The sequence below is a fragment of the Pongo abelii genome, chromosome 19 (assembly GCF_028885655.2).
Source record: "Pongo abelii isolate AG06213 chromosome 19, NHGRI_mPonAbe1-v2.0_pri, whole genome shotgun sequence".
NCBI classification, from domain to species: Eukaryota; Metazoa; Chordata; class Mammalia; order Primates; family Hominidae; genus Pongo; species Pongo abelii.
Window position 1 is genome coordinate 26,542,473 of NC_072004.2, and position 18,543 is coordinate 26,561,015.

General features: G+C 34.6%; 1 long non-coding RNA gene across 1 annotated transcript in view; it reads right to left on the reverse strand.

Moving 5' to 3' along the window:
• Window positions 1-427: 427 nt before the first annotated feature.
• Window positions 428-18,543, reverse strand: part of LOC134760531 (uncharacterized) — a 39,684-nt gene continuing 21,568 nt past the window's right edge. Inside the window, exons 3-4 of the long non-coding RNA XR_010138141.1 lie at window positions 1,546-1,625; window positions 428-555 (exon numbers count right to left, since the gene is read on the reverse strand). This is a non-coding gene — a long non-coding RNA (uncharacterized LOC134760531). The remainder of the gene's footprint in view (window positions 556-1,545; window positions 1,626-18,543) is intronic.

Here is an 18,543-nt window from a genome sequence, read left to right on the forward strand (position 1 = left end):
TATTATGAGTGTTTGAGAAAGTTAGTCAATGCTTTAACACACAAACACCCAGCCAAACTTCATCAGAGAGTCCGTCTCTGCCAAAACAATGCTTCTGCTCATTACTCTCATTAACAAGGGCAATTTTATGAGAGTTTTAACGGAAAATCATTAGGCATCCCCCTTAGGGTTCTGATTTGGCTTCTTCTGACTTCGTTTCTTTCTTAATTTGAAAAACATCTGTAAAGGGCATGTATTTTCTTTAATTAATAATGTAAAAAAGACTACCTTGACATGGTTAAATTTTTAGGACCATCATTTATTTAGAGATGAACTAAATGGCTGCTGTCATTACTTACAAAAGCGTCTTAGCTCATAGTAAGAAATAAAGTTCATACTTATATTTTTATTTTTAAGTTTAATTTCTTGGTGAACTTTTTGAAGTCCCCTCATATATGAAACCTTTTCCTATAATACATACAAATAAATGTATTACATTGTACAGCAGCATTCATTCAACAAATATTGTGAGTACCCATTCCATGTCTTTAACCATAGAAGGAATTCGGATGGTATCTGTGAACAAAGCATAAAAACATCACTGTTGTCATGAAATTTAACTCCTGCTAATGGAAAATATGCAACAAATGATAATCAAATAGATATAATAAATTACATATTATGCTGAGGATGCTAAGTATTTTGGGGGAAATGAAACAAGGAAAGTGAGTTTAGAAATAATAGAGAGGAAAGTTACAATTATAAAGAGGATTGGGAAGTAGAGTGATATTTTAACCATAAGAAGATATTTTAGGAAGACATTGAAGAAGATTTTGGTCACATGGTTCTCTTGGTAAGGGGCATTTAAGCAAAGGAAAAAAATCTGTGCAAAGCCCCATGACACAGCTAATTTCACATGTTCAAGGATCAGTAAGAAGGCCCGGGAGGGTATAAGGCAGTGAGGGAGGAACAGAGGAGTAGATTAGATGGGCAAAAATATTGATATTTAATGAAGATATTTCATATTTGATAATGTTTGTCATATGTTTCACAAAGAATCATGTAGAGACTATAGTCTCTAGATTTTGTAATTCAAATCTAAAAGAATACATTATTAAAATTAAGAAAAATTAATTTCACAATAATAATAATGGAAGGTGCAGTGTGTCTTGTTCAGTTGACAAATTCAGAACCAAAAGAAAATGGAAAAATTCAGGTAATCTCATTCACATTTTATGTAAGAGAACTTCATCTCATAGCTTTTGATGACAAAATGAGATGTTACCATAATATAGCACTTTTAGGTGTTTTTAAAAGAAGTATATTCTATCCATGACACTAATAGCCCACAACTCACAATTGGTAGCAGAAGGTAGGATGTTGCTTTTTTTTAAAATCCAAATCTTTAAGCTCTCAGGGTATTTCTAAAAGAAGAGCAATTTGATTCTTTAGTTTTGTGAAAGTGAAAGCCCCATAACCTTTTATGGACCAAGTGGTTCATCACATTTGATCTGTTGAACTATAAAAGCATGAAACTTCAATATGAATATCACACAGAACTCTTACCATTTATTCTTTTGTTCCATGTGGCCACAGATTTCAGCTCTTAAAAGCACTTCTTTTACATCATTTTTTGAAGTTGGTACCTTTAATGAAAAGGTTTTCTCAATGTCCATGAATTTTGCAACTACTATAGATCAGGTGACAGCTTAACAGTAAAGAGCTTTAAAAATATTGCTTCACTTCATTTTCCATAAAATTTAAGTATACAGAATAAAATAAAAGCACTATTATAGTGAAGGCACCAGAAAAAGACTATATCAGTACTCGAATATTTATGATATAATCAGTAATATGTAAAATACATACCATATATGTACATATATATACCTATATTCAGCAGCTAGTTTACACTACCTCTCTATCAATCCCTCCACCCACCTCTCTCTCTTTCAGGTTGTTTCATATTTGCAGCTCTATTGCTTGGTGCATAAACATTTAGGATAGCTATGTTTTTTGAAGGACTGTCCCATTTATATTAATATAATATCCCTCAATACATCTGGTAATTTTATTTGCTATGAAGACTACTTTTTCTGATATGAATATATCCATTCCTGCTTTTCAAACTTATTATTTGCGTGATATATGTGTCATCATTTTACTTTCAACCTGCTGATTCAAATATTCTCTTTGTAGAATTGACAAGGGGAAATTTTGGAGCAAAATGAGGCCTACAGTATGAAATCTAATATCCTGTGATAAAAACTAGAAACAATCTTTCTATAAAAATGCTTTGCAATGTGTGGGTTCATCTCCCAAAGTGAAATCTTTGTTTTCATGCAACATGTTGGAAACACTTTTTTTGTAGAACCTATAAGGGGACATTTCATAGCCCATGGAGGCCGATAGTGAAAAACTGAATATTCTATGATAGCAACTGTAGAAGCTATATGTGAAAATGCTTTGCAATTTGCAGTTTCACTTCACAGAGTTTAAACTTTCTTTTGATTCAGCTAGGTTGGAAATACTCTTTTAGCAAAATTTATGAAGGGACATTTTGGAGCCCATCGAGGTCTATAGTGAAAAGCCAAAAAATTCTTGATAAAAACTAGACACAAGGTATCTGTGAAATAGCTTTGCAATGTGGGGATTCATTTCACAGAGTTAAATTGTTGTTTCTATACAGTAGGTTGGAAACATTCTTTTAGTAGAATCTAATAGGGGACAATTTTGAGGCAAACAGTGAAAAATTCAAAATTTCATAATAAAAACTAATACGAACTATCTGTAAAAATGGTTTGTGATGTGAAAATTCATCTCACAGTGTTAAACATCTGTTTTGATTCAGTATGTTGGAAAAAAAATTTGTAGAATCTACAAAGGGACATTTTGGAGCCCATTGAGACCAATATTGAAAAAAAAAATCCCTCTATAAAACTAGAAACAAGCTCTCGGTGAAAATGCTTTGTGATGTGTGGATTCACCTCACAGATGTAAACATTTGTTTTTATTCAGCTGGTTGGAAACACTCTTTGTATAGAGTTTACAATGGGACATTTCAGAGTCCATTGAAGTCTCTAGTTAAATACTGAATATCCTATGATAAGAAAAAGAAACAAGCTATCTGTGAAAATGCTTTGCAATGTCTGGATTCATCTCACAGTGTAAAACCTTTGTTTTAAGTCAGCAGGTTGGAAACACACTTTTTGTAGAATCTACAAAGGAACATTTCATAGCCCATTGAGGCCTACAGTGAAAAACCAAATATCCTGCGATAAAAACTAGAAACAAGCTATTTGTGAAAAAGCATTGTGATCTGTGGATTTCTTTCACGGAGTTTAACATTTGTTATTATACAGTACATTGGAAACAAATATTTAATAGAATAAGAGGAGTCTTTTTTGAGCCCATTAAGGCCTGTAGTGAAAAACTGAATATCCCATGATTAAAACTAGAAACTGGCTATCTGTAAATATTCTTTGCAATATATGGATGTATCTCACATAGTTAAATTTTGTTTTTTATTCAGAAGGTTGGAGACACTTATTTTTTACTATCTGCTTTGCCACAATTCAGTCTTCTTTGAGGCCTATAGTCAAAAACTGAATATCTCATGATAAAGCTAAAAACAATCTATCTGTGAAAATGCTTAGTGATGCGAGGATTCATCTCAACAAGTTAAATGTTTGTTTTGATTCAGCAAGTTGGAAACACTCTCTTCGTAGAATCTACAAAGGGACGTTTCGGAGCCCATTGAGGCTTATAGTGAAAAGTCAAATATCCTGTGAAAAAAACTAGAAACAAGATATGAAAATGCTTTGCAATATGTGGATTCATATCACATAATTCAACCTTTGTTTTTACACAGCAGATTGAAAACAATTTTTTAATACAATCTAAGAGGGGACATTATTGAGCCCATTCATTCCTATAGTGAGAAATGGAATATCCCATGATAAAAACTAAAATGAACTATGTGTAAAAATGTTTTGCAATGTGTGTATTTATCTCAAAAAGTTAAACCTTTCTTTTGATTCAGCATGTTGGAAAGACTCTTTTTGTAGAATCTATGAAGCAACATTTTGGAGCCCATTGAGGCCTATAGTGAAAAACCAAATATCCCGTGATAAAAACTAGAGGCAATCTATCTGTGAAAATGCATGGTGATATGTAGATTTGCCTTCCAGAGTTAAATGTTTGTTTTGATTCAGCAGATTGGATATGCTCTTTTTGTACAGTCTACCAGGGGAAATATCAGAGCTCACTGAGGCCTATAGTAAAAAATCAAATGTCCTATAATAACTACAAAGAAGCTATGTCTAAAAATTCTTTGCAATGTGTGATTTTATCTCACAGAGTTTAACCTTTCTTGTAATTCAGCAGGTTGGAAACACTCTTTTTCTACAATCTACTAGGGTACAATTCAGAGCAAATTGAGGCCTATACTGAAAAACTGATTATCCCGTGAAAAAAACTAGAAAAAAAAGCTGTCAGTAAAAATGCTGTGCAATATGTGGATTCCTGTCACAAATTTAAACCTCTGCATTTATTCAGCAAGTTTGGAATAGCTTTTTGTAGAATATACGAAGGGAAGTTTCACACTTATAAAAGCCTACAGTAAAAAAGTGAGTATTTTGCAATAAAAACAATAAAAAAATTATCTCTGAAAATGCTTTGTGATGTGTGGATTCATCTCACAGAGTTAAACCTTTGCTTTTATTCTGCAGGTTGGATATACTCTTGTTGTAGAATCTACGAAGAGACATTTCGAAGCTCATTGAGGTCTATAGTGAAAAACCGAATACCCAGTGATAAAAACTATAAAGAAGCTATCTCTGAAAATACTATATGATGTGTGATTTCATTTCACAAGTTGAACTTTTCTTTTGATTCAACAGGTTTGAAATTTTTTTTGTAGATCTATGAGGGGACATTTCATAGCCCATTGAGGCCTACAGTGAAAAATCAAATATCCCTTGATAAAAACTAAAAACAACCTATCTGTGAAAATGCTTTGTGATGTGTAGGTCCATCTTACAAAGTTAAACTTTGTTTTGCTTCAGCAGGTTAGACTCTTTGTTTGTAGAATCTACAAGGGGACAATTAGGAGCCCATTGAGGCCTCTAGTGAAAAAACAATATCCCTCAGTAAAAACTACAAACAAGCTATGGGTGAAAATGCTTTGTGATGTGAGGATTCATCTCACAAACTCAAACCTTCGTTTTGATCCAGCAAGTTGAAAATAAATTATTGTAGCATTTAAGAATGTACAATTAAGAGTCCGTTGAAGCCTATAGTCAAAAACCCAATATCCTATGATAAAAACTAAAAAAAGCTACCTGTGAAAATCCTTTGTGATGTGTGATTTCATATCACAGAGTTAAACTTTTATTTTGATTTGGAGAAATGAAAAATCTGTTTTTGTAGAATCTAGGAAGAGACACTATGGAGCCCATTGAGGCCAATAGTGAAAAATTGAATGTCTCATTATAAAGGCTAGAAACAAGCCATCTGTGAAAATGCTTTGAGAAGTATGGATTCACCTCACAGATTTAAACCTTTGTTTTTATTCAGCAGATTGGAAACACTCCTTTTGTAGAATCTGCGAAGGGTTATTTTGGAGCCCACGGAAGCCTATACTGAAAAACTGAATATCCTGCGACAAAAACTAGAAGAAAGTATCTGTGAAAATGCTTTGCAATGTGTGGATTCATCTCACAGAATTAAACCTTTCTTCTGATTCAGCAAGTTTGAAACACTCCCTTTGTAGAATCTACGAAGAAACATGTCAGAGCCCATTGAGGCCAATAGTGAAAACCTGAATATCCCGTGATAAAAACTAGAAGCAAGCTATCTGTGAAAATCCTTTGCAATGCATGGATTTATGAAAGGATATGTCACACCTGTTGGGGTGATCAGACCCAACACCAGGTTGTGGGGTTGATGAAGTCCGGTGGAGTCAAATGATTGAGAAAAAGACAGTTTGAGAAGTAAAGTGGGACCAGGAGACCATCACGATCATGGAGGCTGTGAAGGCCTCAAGCTCTGGGAGCCCATAGTATTTATTGGTAATCCAACAAAGAAACAGGTGGTGAGAATGGAGGTCAAAAGAGTGTGTTGCATTAAGCACATGATTTACAGCTGTGATGGTTTAGCATTTGCTCTGCCACTTGAGATAATGGAGAGCAGGTTCTTTTGACTCAAGATATAATCGATCCTGGGAGAGCAAGGAGCAAGGAGCCAGCAATTCTGGACACATTCCAGAGCCACAAACCCTGGATTCTATCCAAGCCATGAGGGATTTTATGCCCTGGGCTTAGATTATTGTGCATCAGGATAGCCTTCCACCCTTTAGCACAGACCTTGGTGTTCCAAATGCCACAAGGGGTTTTAGACCCTGGATCCTGGACATGTTCCAAGACTCTTTTACATTATGTCAGACATGCAAGCCCTGTCTCAGCTACTCCCAACACTCACCTTTTCCCAACAACACTCATTAATGCCTACGGTAAAAATCTGAATATTTTGCAACAATAACAATAAAAAATCTATTTCTAAAAATGCTTTGCAATGTGTAGATTCATCTCACAGAGTTAAACCTTTGTTTTGATTAAGCAGGTTGGAAACACTCTCTTTGTAAAATCTAAGAAGGGACATTTTATACCATCTATGTGTGGACATTTCAGAGGCCATTGAAACCTACAGTGAAAAACTGAGTATCACTTCAAAAACACTGGAAACAACTTATCACTAAAAATTCTTTGCCATATGTCTATTCATATCACAGAGTTAATCTCTTGTCTTGATTTAGCAGAGCTGGAAATACTATTTTTGTAGAATCTATGAGGGGACATTTCAGAGCCAATTGAAGTCTATAGTGAAAAACTAAATATCCCATGATAAAAACTAGAAACAGGCTATCTGTGAAAATGATTTGTGATGTGTGGATTCATGTCAGAGAGTTAATTCTTTGTTTTGATTCAGCAGGTTGGAAACTCTCTTTTTTTATAATCTACGAAGGGACATTTTGAAATTCATTGAGTCCAAGAGTAAAAAATCAAATATCCCATGATAAAAACTAAAAAAAATCTATCTGTGAAAATGCTTTGCAGTGTGTGGATTCATCCCACAGAGTTAAACATTTGTTTTGATTCCACAGACTGGAATCACTCTTTTTGTAGAATCCATGAAGGGACATTTTGGAGCCCACTGAGGTGTACAATGAAAAACTAAATATCCTGCAATTAAAAACTAGAAACAGGCTATCTGTGAAAATGCTTTGTGATGGGTGGATTTCTCTCTCAGATTATTAAACATATGTTTTGAATGAGCAGATTTAAACTATTCTTCTTAGAATCTTTGAAGGGGCATTTTGGAGCCCATGGCTAAATATATGGAAAAAGCAAATATTCTTCTATGAAAAGTAGAAACAAACTAGTTATGAAAAGGCTTTGGGATGTGTGGATCCATCTCACAGAGTTAAATATTTGTTTTGATTCAGCAGGGTGGAAACACTGTTTTTGTAGATTCCAGGAAAAGACATTACAAAGCTCCTTGAGGACTATGGTGAAAAGTTGAATATCCCACAATGAAAACTAGAAACAAGCTATCTGTCAAAAGGTCTTGTGATGTTTGGAATCATCTCTCAGAATTAAACCTTTGTTTTTATTCAGCAGGTTGGAAACACTCTTTTTATAGAATGTACGAAGGGACATTTTGGAGCCCATGGAAGAGTATATTGAGACACCGAATATCCTGCAATAAAAACTCAAGCAAAATATCTGTTAAAATGCTTTGCATTGTGTGAATTTGTCTCACAGACTTAAAAAATTATTTTAATTCAGAAGGTTGGAAATGCTCTTTTTGTAGAATCTACTAAGGGCCATTTCAAAGCCCTTTGAGGCCTACAATGAAAGACAAATTATACCATAATAAAACCTAGAAACAAGCTATCTATGAAAATACTTTGTGATGTGTAGATTAATCTCACAGAATTAAATCTTTGTTATAATTCAGTAGGTTGGAAAAACTCTTTTAGTACAATCTATGAAGAAACATTTCAAAGCCCATTGAAGCCTATAGTGAAAAACAAAATATGTGGAGATATAAACTAGAAACAAGCTATCTGTGAAAATGCTTTGGGATGTGCGGATTCATTTCACAGAATTAAATCTTTGTTTTTATTAAGCAGGTTGGAAACGGTCTCTTTTTGGATCTACAAGAAGACTTTTTGGTGTGCATTGAGGCCTATAGAGAAAAACTGAATATCCTGTGGTAAAAATGAGAAACTAGCTATCTGTGAAAATGCTTTGTGATGTGCAGATTGATCTCACTGAGTTAACTGTGCTTTGATTCAGCACGTGGAATACAATCTTTTTGTATAATCTAGGAGGAGACATTTTGGAGCCTATTGAGGTCTAAAGTGAAAAATCAAATATCCTGTGATAAATACCAGAAACAAGCTATTTGTGAAAATGCTTTGCAATGTGTGGATGCATCTCACAGATTTAAGACTTTGTTTTGATTCAGCAGGTTGGAACTACTCTTTTTGCAGAATCTACCAAGGGCCATTTTGGAGTCCACAAAGGCCAACAGTGAAAAACTGAATTTCCATGACAAAAACTAGAAAAAAGCTATCTGTGAAAATGCTTTGCAATGTGTGAATGCATCTCACAGATTGAAGACTTTGTTTTGATTCAGCAAGTTGGAACTACTCTTTTTGTAGAATCTTCAAAGGGCCATTTTGGAGTCCACAATGGCCAACAGTGAAAAACTGAATTTCTGTGACAAAAACTAGAAAAAAGCTATCTGTGAAAATGCTTTGTGATGTGTCAGTTCATCTCAGAGTTAAACCTTGGTTTTGATTCAACAGGTTGGAAATACTCTTTTTGTAGAATCTAAGAAGGCACATTTCAGAGAACATTGAGGCTTACAGTTAAAAACTTTATGTCTTGAGATAAAGACTAGAAACAAGCTACATATGAGAATGTTTCATGATGTGTGGATTCAACTCACAGATTTAAACCTTTGTTATGATTCAGCAGGTTGGAAACACTTTTTGTAGAATCTACAAAGGGGCATTTCAGAGCCCATGAAGAAATATATGAAAAAACCCTAATATCCTAGGATGAAAACTAGAAACAAGCTATCTGTGAAAATTCTTTGTGATGTGTGGATTCATCTCACAGAGTTGAACCTTTGTTTTGATTCAGCAGGCCAAAATCACTTTTTATAGAATCCACGAAAGGACATTTTGGAACCCACTGTGGCTTGTAATGAAAAACTGAATGTGCCTTGCCAAAAACTAGAACAAAACTCTCTGTCAAAATGCTTTATGATGTGTCATTTCATGTCACAGAGTTAAACTTTTGTTTTTATTCAGCAGGATGAAAGCACTCTTTTTTTAGAATCTATAAGGGAACATTTCAGAGCCTATTGAGGTCTATAGTGAAAAAAAAAATCCCACAATAACAACTAGAAACAAGCTATCTGTGAAAATGCTTGCAATGTGTGGATTTATCTCACAGAGGTAAATGTTTGTTTTGATTTAGCAGGTTGGAACAACTCTATTTTTAGAATCTATGAGGAAACATTTTGGAGCCCATTGAGGCATGTACTGAAAAACTGAATATCCCATGATAAAAATTAGAAAGAAGCTACTTGTGAAAATGCTTTGTGATGTGTGGACTCATCTCATGGAGTTAAACATTTGTTTTGATTCAGCAGGTTGAAAACACTTTTATTGTAGAATATAAAAGATTACATTTCAGAGCCAATTGAGGCCTATAGTAAAAAACCAAATCCCCCATGATAAAAACTAGAAACAAGCTATATGTGAAAATGCTTTGCGATGTGTGATTTCAAATCACAGAATTTAACCTTTGCTTTGATTAATCAAGATTTAAAGCACTCTTTTTGTAGAATCTATGAGGGGACATTTTGAAGCCCATTGAGGCCTATAGTCAAAAACAGATTATCCCAAGATAAAAAGTAGAAACAATCTATTAGTGAAAATGCACTGTGATGTGTGGATTCATCTCCCAGAGCTAAAGCTTTGTTTTAACTCAGCAGGTTGGAGACATACTTATTCAAGAATATATTAAGGGACATTTCAGAGTACATTGAGAACTATAGTAAAAAAAAATATTCCGTGATAAAAACTAGAAAAATGTATCTCTGAAAATCCTTGGCAATGTGCGGATGTATCTCGCAGAGTTAACTTTTGTTTTGATTCAGCAGACCAAAATTACTCTTTTTGTAGAATCTACGAAAGGACATTTCAAAGCCCATTGAGGCCTGTAGTAAAAAACTGAATATTCTGCAATAAAAACTAGGAACAAGCTACCTGAAAAAATGCTTTACACTGGGTCATTTCATGTCACAGAGTTAAATCTTTGTTTTGATTCAGTAGGTTTGAAACACTCTGTTGTAGGAACTAAAAGGGGACATCTCAGAGCATATTGAAGTCTATAGTGAATAACCAAATATCCCATGATAAAAACTAGAAACATGCTATCTGTGAAAATGGTTTGTGATGTGTGGATTCATCTCACAGACTTAAACCTTTATGTTTATTCATCAGGTTGGAAATACTCTTTTGACACAGTTTATTACGAAGTGACATTTCGGAGCACATTGAGGTCTATAGTCATAAAACTGAATATCCTGCTATAAAAACTTGAAAAAGCTACATATGAGAATGTTTCATTATGTGTGAATTTATCTCACAGAGATAAACCTTTGTTTTTATTCAGCAGGATGGAAACACTCTTTTTGTAAAATCTACAAAGGGGGGGTTGGAAACACCCTTTTTATGGAATCTACAAAGGGACATTTTGGAGGCCATTGAGGCCTATAGTGAAAAACCGAATATCCTACAATTAAAACTAGAAACAAACTATTGGTGAAAATGCTTGGCAATGTATGGATTCATTTTTATGGAGTTAAATCTTAGTTTTTATTCAGCAGGTTGGAAACACTCTTTTTGTAGTATCTGCGAAGGGACACTTTGGAACCCATTGAGGCCTATAGTGGAAAACCGAATATTCCCTGATAAAAACTAGAAACAAGTAATTTGTGAAAATGCTTTGCAAAGTGTGGATTCACCTCACAGAGTTTAACCTTTGTTTTGTTTCAGCAGGTTGGAAACACTCTTTTGTAAAATCTACAAAGAAACATTTTGGAGTCCATTGGGGCCTATAGTGAAAAACTGAATATTTTGCCATGAAAACCAGAAACAAGCTATCTTTGAAAATGCTTTGTGATGGAAGATTTATCTCACAGAGTTGAACATTTGTATTGATTCAGCTGGCTGGCAACACTCTTTTTATAAAATCTACAATGGGACATTTCAGAGACCATTGAGGTCTATAGAGAAAGACTGAATATCCCATGATTAAAACTAGAAACAAGCTATCCATCACAATGCTTTGTGATGTTTGGATCCACTTTACTGAGTGAAACATTTATTTGGATTAAGCAGATTGGAAACACTCTTTTTGTCGAATCTATGAATGGATATTTCAGAGCCCACTGAAGCCTATAGTGAGAAACCAAGCATTCCATGATAAAAACTAGAAACAAGCTATCTGTGAACATGCTTTGAGATCTGTGGATTCATCTCACAGGGCTAAACCATTATTCTGATTCAGCAGGTAGGATAAACTGTTCTTCTAGAACCTAAGTGGGGACACTTCAGAGCTGATTTGGGCTTATAGTAAAAAACCGCATATCCCACAATAAAAACTAGAAACATGCTATCTGTGAAAATACTTTGTGATGTGTAGATTCATGTCACAAAATTAAACCTTTCTTTTTATTAAAAAGGTTGAAAACACTTTTAGTAAAATCTACTAAGTGCAGGTTGGAAACACTTTATTTTTAGAAACTACAAAGGAACTTTTCAGAGCCAAATGAGGCGTATAGTGAATAAATGAATATCCCGTGACAAAAACTAGAAACAAGTTATCTGTAAAAATTCTCTGAAATATGTGCATTCATCTCCCCAAGTTTGACTTTTGTTTTGATTCAGGAGGTTTTAAACACTTTTTTGTAGAATCTAGAAAGGGACACTTCAAAGCACATTGAGGCCTATAGTGAAAAAAAAGCATCCCACAATAAAAATTAGAAAAAAGCTATCTGTGAAAATGCTTTGTGATATGTTCATTTATTTCACAGAGTTAAACCCTTGTTTTGATTCAGCAGGGTGGTAACACTTTTTTGTAGTATCTACAAAGGGACATTTCTTAGCCCATTGTGGCCTGTATTGAGAAACAGAATATCCCATGATAAAAACTAAAAACTAGTTATATTTGAAAATACTTTATGATGCATGCATTTATCTCACAGAGTTAAATGTTTGTTTTGATTCAGCATGTTGGAAACAAGCTTCTTGTGGTATCTACGAAAGGACACTTCAGAGCCTATTGAGGCCTATTGTGAAAAAATGAACATTTTGTGATAAAAATTAGAAAGATGCTACCTGTGGAAATTCTTTGCAATGTGTGGATTCATCTCACAGTGTTAAACCTTTCTTTTAATTCAGTAGGTAGAAAACACTCACTGAGTAAAATCTAAGAAGGGACATATCAAAGCACACTGAGACCTATAGTGAAAATCTGAATATACCACGATAAAAACTAGAAACAGGCAAACTGTGGAAATGCTTTTAGATATGCAGATTCATTTCACAGAGTTAAACCTTTGTTTTGATTCAGCAGTTAGAAAACATTCCTTTTGTAAAATCTATGAAGGGACATTTCGAAGCCCATTGAGGCATATTGTGAAAAACTGAATATCCTGCCATTAAAACTAGAAACAAGCAATGTGTGAAAATGCTTTGCGATGTGCGGATTCATTTCACAGAGTTAAACTTTGTTTTGATACAGAAGGTTGGAAACACTGTCTTTGTAGAATCTAGGATGGGATCATTTAGAGCCCATTGAGGCCTGTTGGGAAAAATCAAATTTCCCTTGATAAAAACCACGTACAAGGTATCTGTGAAAATCCTTTGTGACGTCTGGATTCATCTCACAGATTTAAACCTTTGTTTTGATTCAGCAGGTTGAAAACATTCATTTTGTAGAATCTACAAAGGAACGTTATGAAGCCCAGTGAGGCCTACAGTGGAAAATGGAATATCCCATGATAAAAAGCAGCAACAAGATATCTGTGAAAATGCTCTGTGATGTGTGCATTCATCTCACATAGGTAAACCATTGTTTTGATTCAGAAGATTGGAAACACTCTTTTTAAAGAATCTACAAAGGGACATTTAGAAGCTAGTTGAGGCCTATAGTGAAAAATCGATTACCCCTCAATACAAACTAGAAACAAGCTATCTGTGAAAATGCTTTCAGATAAGTAGCTTCAGCCCAAAGACTTAAACCATTGTTTTCATTCAGCACATTGAAAACACTGTTTATGGAAAATCTATGAAGGGCAGGGTGGAAACACTCTTTTTGTAGAATCTATGAAGGGACACTGTGGAGCCCATTGAGGCCCGTATTAAAAATCTGAATGTCCCATGATAAAAAGTAGAAATAAGCTATCTGTAAAAAAGTTTTGTGATGAGAAGATCCATCACACAGAGTTAAACCTTTTTCTTTTTTTTTGATTCAGCATGTTGGAAACACTCTTTTTAAAGAATCTACAACAAGACAATTCGGGGCCCATGGACAAGTATATTGAAAAACCAGGCCGGGCGTGGTGGCTCATGCCTGTAATCCCAGCACTTTGGGAGGCTGAGGCAAGTGGATCACGAGTTGAGGAGATCAAGACCATCCTGGCTAACATGGTTAAACCCCGTTTCTACTAAAAATACAAAAAAAATTAGCCAGGTGTGGTGGCGGACACCTATAGTCCCAGCTACTCAGGAGGCTGAGGCAGGAGAATGGCGTGAACCTGGGAGGCAGAGATTGCAGTGAGCCAAGATGGCACCACTGCACTCCAGCCTGGGTGACAGAGCAAGACTCTATTTAAAAAAAGAAAAAAGAAAAACCGAATATTCTGCGATGCAAACTAGCAATAATCTATTAGTGAAAATGCATTGTGATGTGTGGATTCATCTCACAGAGTTAAACCTTTATTTTCATTCAGTAGGTTGGGAACACTCTTTTGGTAGAATATACAAAAAAGACATTTTGGTGAACAGTGAGACCTAATGTAAAAAACTGAGCCCTTTGGGATAACAACTAAAAACTATATAGCTGTAAAAATCGTATGTGATGTGCAGATTCATCTCACAGAGTTAAACTGTTGTTTTGATTCAGCAGGTTGGAAACACTCTTTTGTAGGATCTATGAAGGGACATTTTGGAGCCGACTGTGGACTATAGTGAAAAACCTAATATCCCAGGATAAAAAGTAGAAACAATCTATCTGTTAAAATAATTTGCGACGTATGGATTCATCTCACAGAGTTAAACCTTTTTTTAAATTAAGTTAAACCTTTTTTGTTGTTGTTGCTCCCCCGCAATTTGGAGTCCTTCAAATTGCTGATTCAAAACAAATGTTCAATTCTGTGAGATGAGATGCAAAGATTTTCACAGATAGCCTGTTTCTAGTTTTCATCACAGGACATTTGGTTTTTCACTATAAGCATTAAAGGGCTCTGAAATATCCCTTTGTAGATTCTACAAAAAGAGTGTTCCCAACCTGATGAATCAAAAGAAAGTTTTAACTTTGTAAGATGAATCCACACATCACAAAGCATTTTCACCCATAGCTTGTTTCTAGTTTTTATCGTGGGTTATTGGTTTTTCACTAAATGCCTCAATGAGCTATGAACTGTCCTCTTGTAGATTCTACAAAGAAAGAATTTCCAACCAGCTGAAGTAAAACAAAGTTTTAACTTTGTAAGATGAATCTACACATCACAAGGCATTTTTACAATAGGTTGTTTTTAGCTTTTATCAAGAGATATTCTATTTTTCACAGTACACCTCAATGTGCTACAAAATGTCCCCTAGTAGATTCTACAAAAAAACTTTCTAAACTGCTGAATCAAAAGAAAAGTTCAGCTGGTGAGATGAATTCGCACATCACAAAGTATTTTCAGAGATAGCTTCTTTATAGTTTTTATCATGGGATATTAGATTTTTCAATATAAGCCTCAATGAGCTCTGAAATGTCTCTTTGTAGATTCTACAAAAAAAGTGTTTCCAACCTGCAAAATAAAAAGGAAGGTTTAATTCTGTGAGATAAATCCACACATTGCAAAGCATCTTCACAGTTGGCTTGCTTCTAGTTTTTATTATGGGATATTTGGCTTTTCACTGAAGTTCTCAAGTGCTCTGAAATGTCCCTTTGTAGATTCTATAACAAGAGTGTTTTCAAACTGCTGAATTGAAACAAAGGTATAACTCTTTAAGAGGAATCCACACATCACAAAGCATATATTCAGATATCTTGTTTCTAGTTTTTAAACCATGATATTTGGTTTTTCACTATAACCCTCAATGGGCTCAGAAATGTCTCATAGTAGATTTTACAAAAACAGTGTTTCCTACCTGCTGAATCAAAGCAACAGCTTAAATCTGTGAGATTAATCCAAACCTCACAAAGCATTTTCACAGATAGCTTATTCCTAGTTTTTATTGCAGGATATTTGGATTTTCAGTGTAGGCTCAATGGGCTCTGAAATGTCCATTCATAGGTTATATAAAAAGTATGTTCCCAAACCCCTGAAAAAAAAACAAAGGTTTAACTCTGTGAGATGAATCCACACATTGCAAAGCATTTTCACAGATAGCTTGTTTCTAGCTTTTATGATGAGACATTCGCAAGCTTTTATGATGAGACATTCGAATTTTTACTATTGGCCTCAATGGGGTCAGAAATGTCTTTTTGTAGATTCTACAAAAAAATGTTTTTTTATTTTTCTGAATCAAAATAAAGGTTTAACTCTTTTATATGAAATCACACATCTCAAAGCATTTTCACAGATAACTTGTTTCTAGTGTTTATCACTGGATATTGAGTTTTTCACTATAGGCTTCAGTGGACTCTTAATTGTAACTTCTTAGTTCTTCAAAAAGTGTGTTTCTAATCTGCAGTATGGAAGTAAGGGTTTACCTCTGTGAGACAAATCTTCACATCGCAAAGCATTTTCCCCAAAAGCTTGTTTGTAGTTTTACTTGTGTAATATTCGGTTTTGTAGTACAGTCCTCAATGGGCACCAAAATGTCCCTTCATAGATTATATGAAAACAGTGTTTCTAACCTGTTGAATCAAGACAAAGGTTTAACTGTCAGATGAATCTACACATTGCAAAGCATTTTCATAGGTAGCTTGTTTCAAGTTTTCATTGCAAGATATACGTTTTTTCATTATAGGCCCCAAGGGCTCCAAAATGTCTTAGAGTATTTCAAATCTGCAGTATAAAAACAAGGTTTAACTCTGTGAAACAAATGCATACATCACAAAGAATTTTCACAGAAAGCTTGTTTCTAGTTTTTATCAGGAGATACTCGGTTTTTCACTATAGACCTCAATGGGCTTTGAAACTTCCCTCCGTAGATTATACAAAAAGAGTGTTTCCACCTTGCTGAAACAAAAAAAAAAAAAAAGGTTTAACTCTTTGAGATGAATCAACACATTGCAAATCTAATTCACAGAGAGCTTATTTCTAGTTTTTTTTTTTTTTTTTTTTTGAAGGGTATTCTGTTTTTCACTATAGGCACCAATAGGCTCCTAAATGTCCCTTCATAGATAGATTCTACAAAAAGAGTGTTTCCAACCTGCTGAACCAAAAGAAAGGTTTAATTCTATGAGATGAAATCATGCACAAGAAAGCATTTTCTGAGATAGCTTTTTTATAGTTTTTATCACTGGATATTCTGTTTTTCACTGTAAGCCTCAATGGGTTTTGAGGATTGTACCTTTGTCGATTTGTACCAGAGGAGAGTTTACAACTTCCTGAATCAAAACAAAGGTTTAATGTTGTGAGATAAATCCACAAATTGCAAAATATTTTTACAGAAAACCTGTTTCTAGTTTTTATCATGGGATATTTGGTTTTCACTATAGGCCTTGGTGGGCTAAGAAATGTCCCCTCGTCAAATCTACAAAATAGGTTTCTCCAACCTGCTGAATCAAAATTAACATTCAACTCTGTGAAATGAATCCACACATCACAAAGCCTTTTTTTTTTTTAGACAGAATCTCACTCTGTGACTCATGCTGGAGTACAGTGGTGTGACCTCAGCTCACAGCAACCTCCACCTCCTGGGTTCAAGCGATTCTTATGCCTCAGCCTCCTGAGTAGATAGGACTACAGGCACATGCCACCATGCCCAACTTTTTTTTTTTTTTTTGTATTTTTAGTAGAGACGGGGTTTCAAAATGTTGGCCAGGCTGCTCCTGAACTCCTGACTGCAGGTAATCCACCAGTCTCAGCCTTCTAAAGTGCTGGGATTACAGGTGTGAGCCACTGCGCCCAGCCATGAAGCATTTTCACAGATAGCTAGTTTCTAGTTTTTATCACCAGATATTCAGTTTTTCACTATAGTCCTCAGTGGGCTTTGAAATGTCCCCTTGTAGATTCTACAAAAATAGTGTTTTTGACCTCCCAAGTCAAAACAAAGGACAAACTCTGTGAGATGAAACTACACATTTCAAAACATTTTTACAGATAGCGTATTCTAGTTTTTAATCATGATATATTCACTTTTTCACTCTAGGCTCCAATGGGCTCAGAAATGTTTTTTCATTGATTCTACAAAAAAAATTGTTTCCAACTTTTTAAATCAAAACAAAGATTTAACTTTGTGAGATGAATTCACAAATCACAAAATATTTTCACAGATAGTATGTTTCTGCTTTTTATCAAGGGTTGTTCTTTTTTTTATTGTAGGCCTCAGTGGGCTCTGAAATGTCCCCTTATAGATTTTACAAGAAAAGTTTCTCCAAGCTGCTGAATCAGAAGAAAAGTTTAACTCTATGAGATAAAATCACACATCACAAAGCATTTTCAGAGATAGTTTTTTAAATAGTTTTAATCATGAAATATTTGTTTTTTCAGTATTCGCCTCCATGGGCTCTGAAATGTACTATCATAGAGTAAACAAAATTAGTGTTTCCAGCATACTTAGTCAAAACAAAGGATTAACTCTGTGAGATGAATCCGCGCATTGCAAAGCATTTTAACAGATAGCTTGTTTCTAATATTTATCATGGGATATTCGGTTTTTCAATAAAAGCCTCAAAGGGTTCCGAAATGGAACTTCTTAGATTCTAAAAAGAGACTGTTTTCAACCTCCTGAATAAAAACAAAGATTTAACTCCATGAGATGAATCCACACATTGCAAAGCATTTTCACAAATAGATTTTATCTACTTTTTATCATGGAATATTGGGTTTTTCACAATAGGCTTCAATGGACTCTATATCACCCCCTATTGAATTCTACAAAATGAGTGTTTCCAACATGCTGTATATAAACAGAGGTTAACTCTGTGAGATGAATCTATATAAGCAAAGCATTTGCACAGAGAGCATGTTTCTAGTTTTCATAGTGAAATATTCAGTTTTCAGTCTGTGAGACCTCAATGGGCTCTGAAA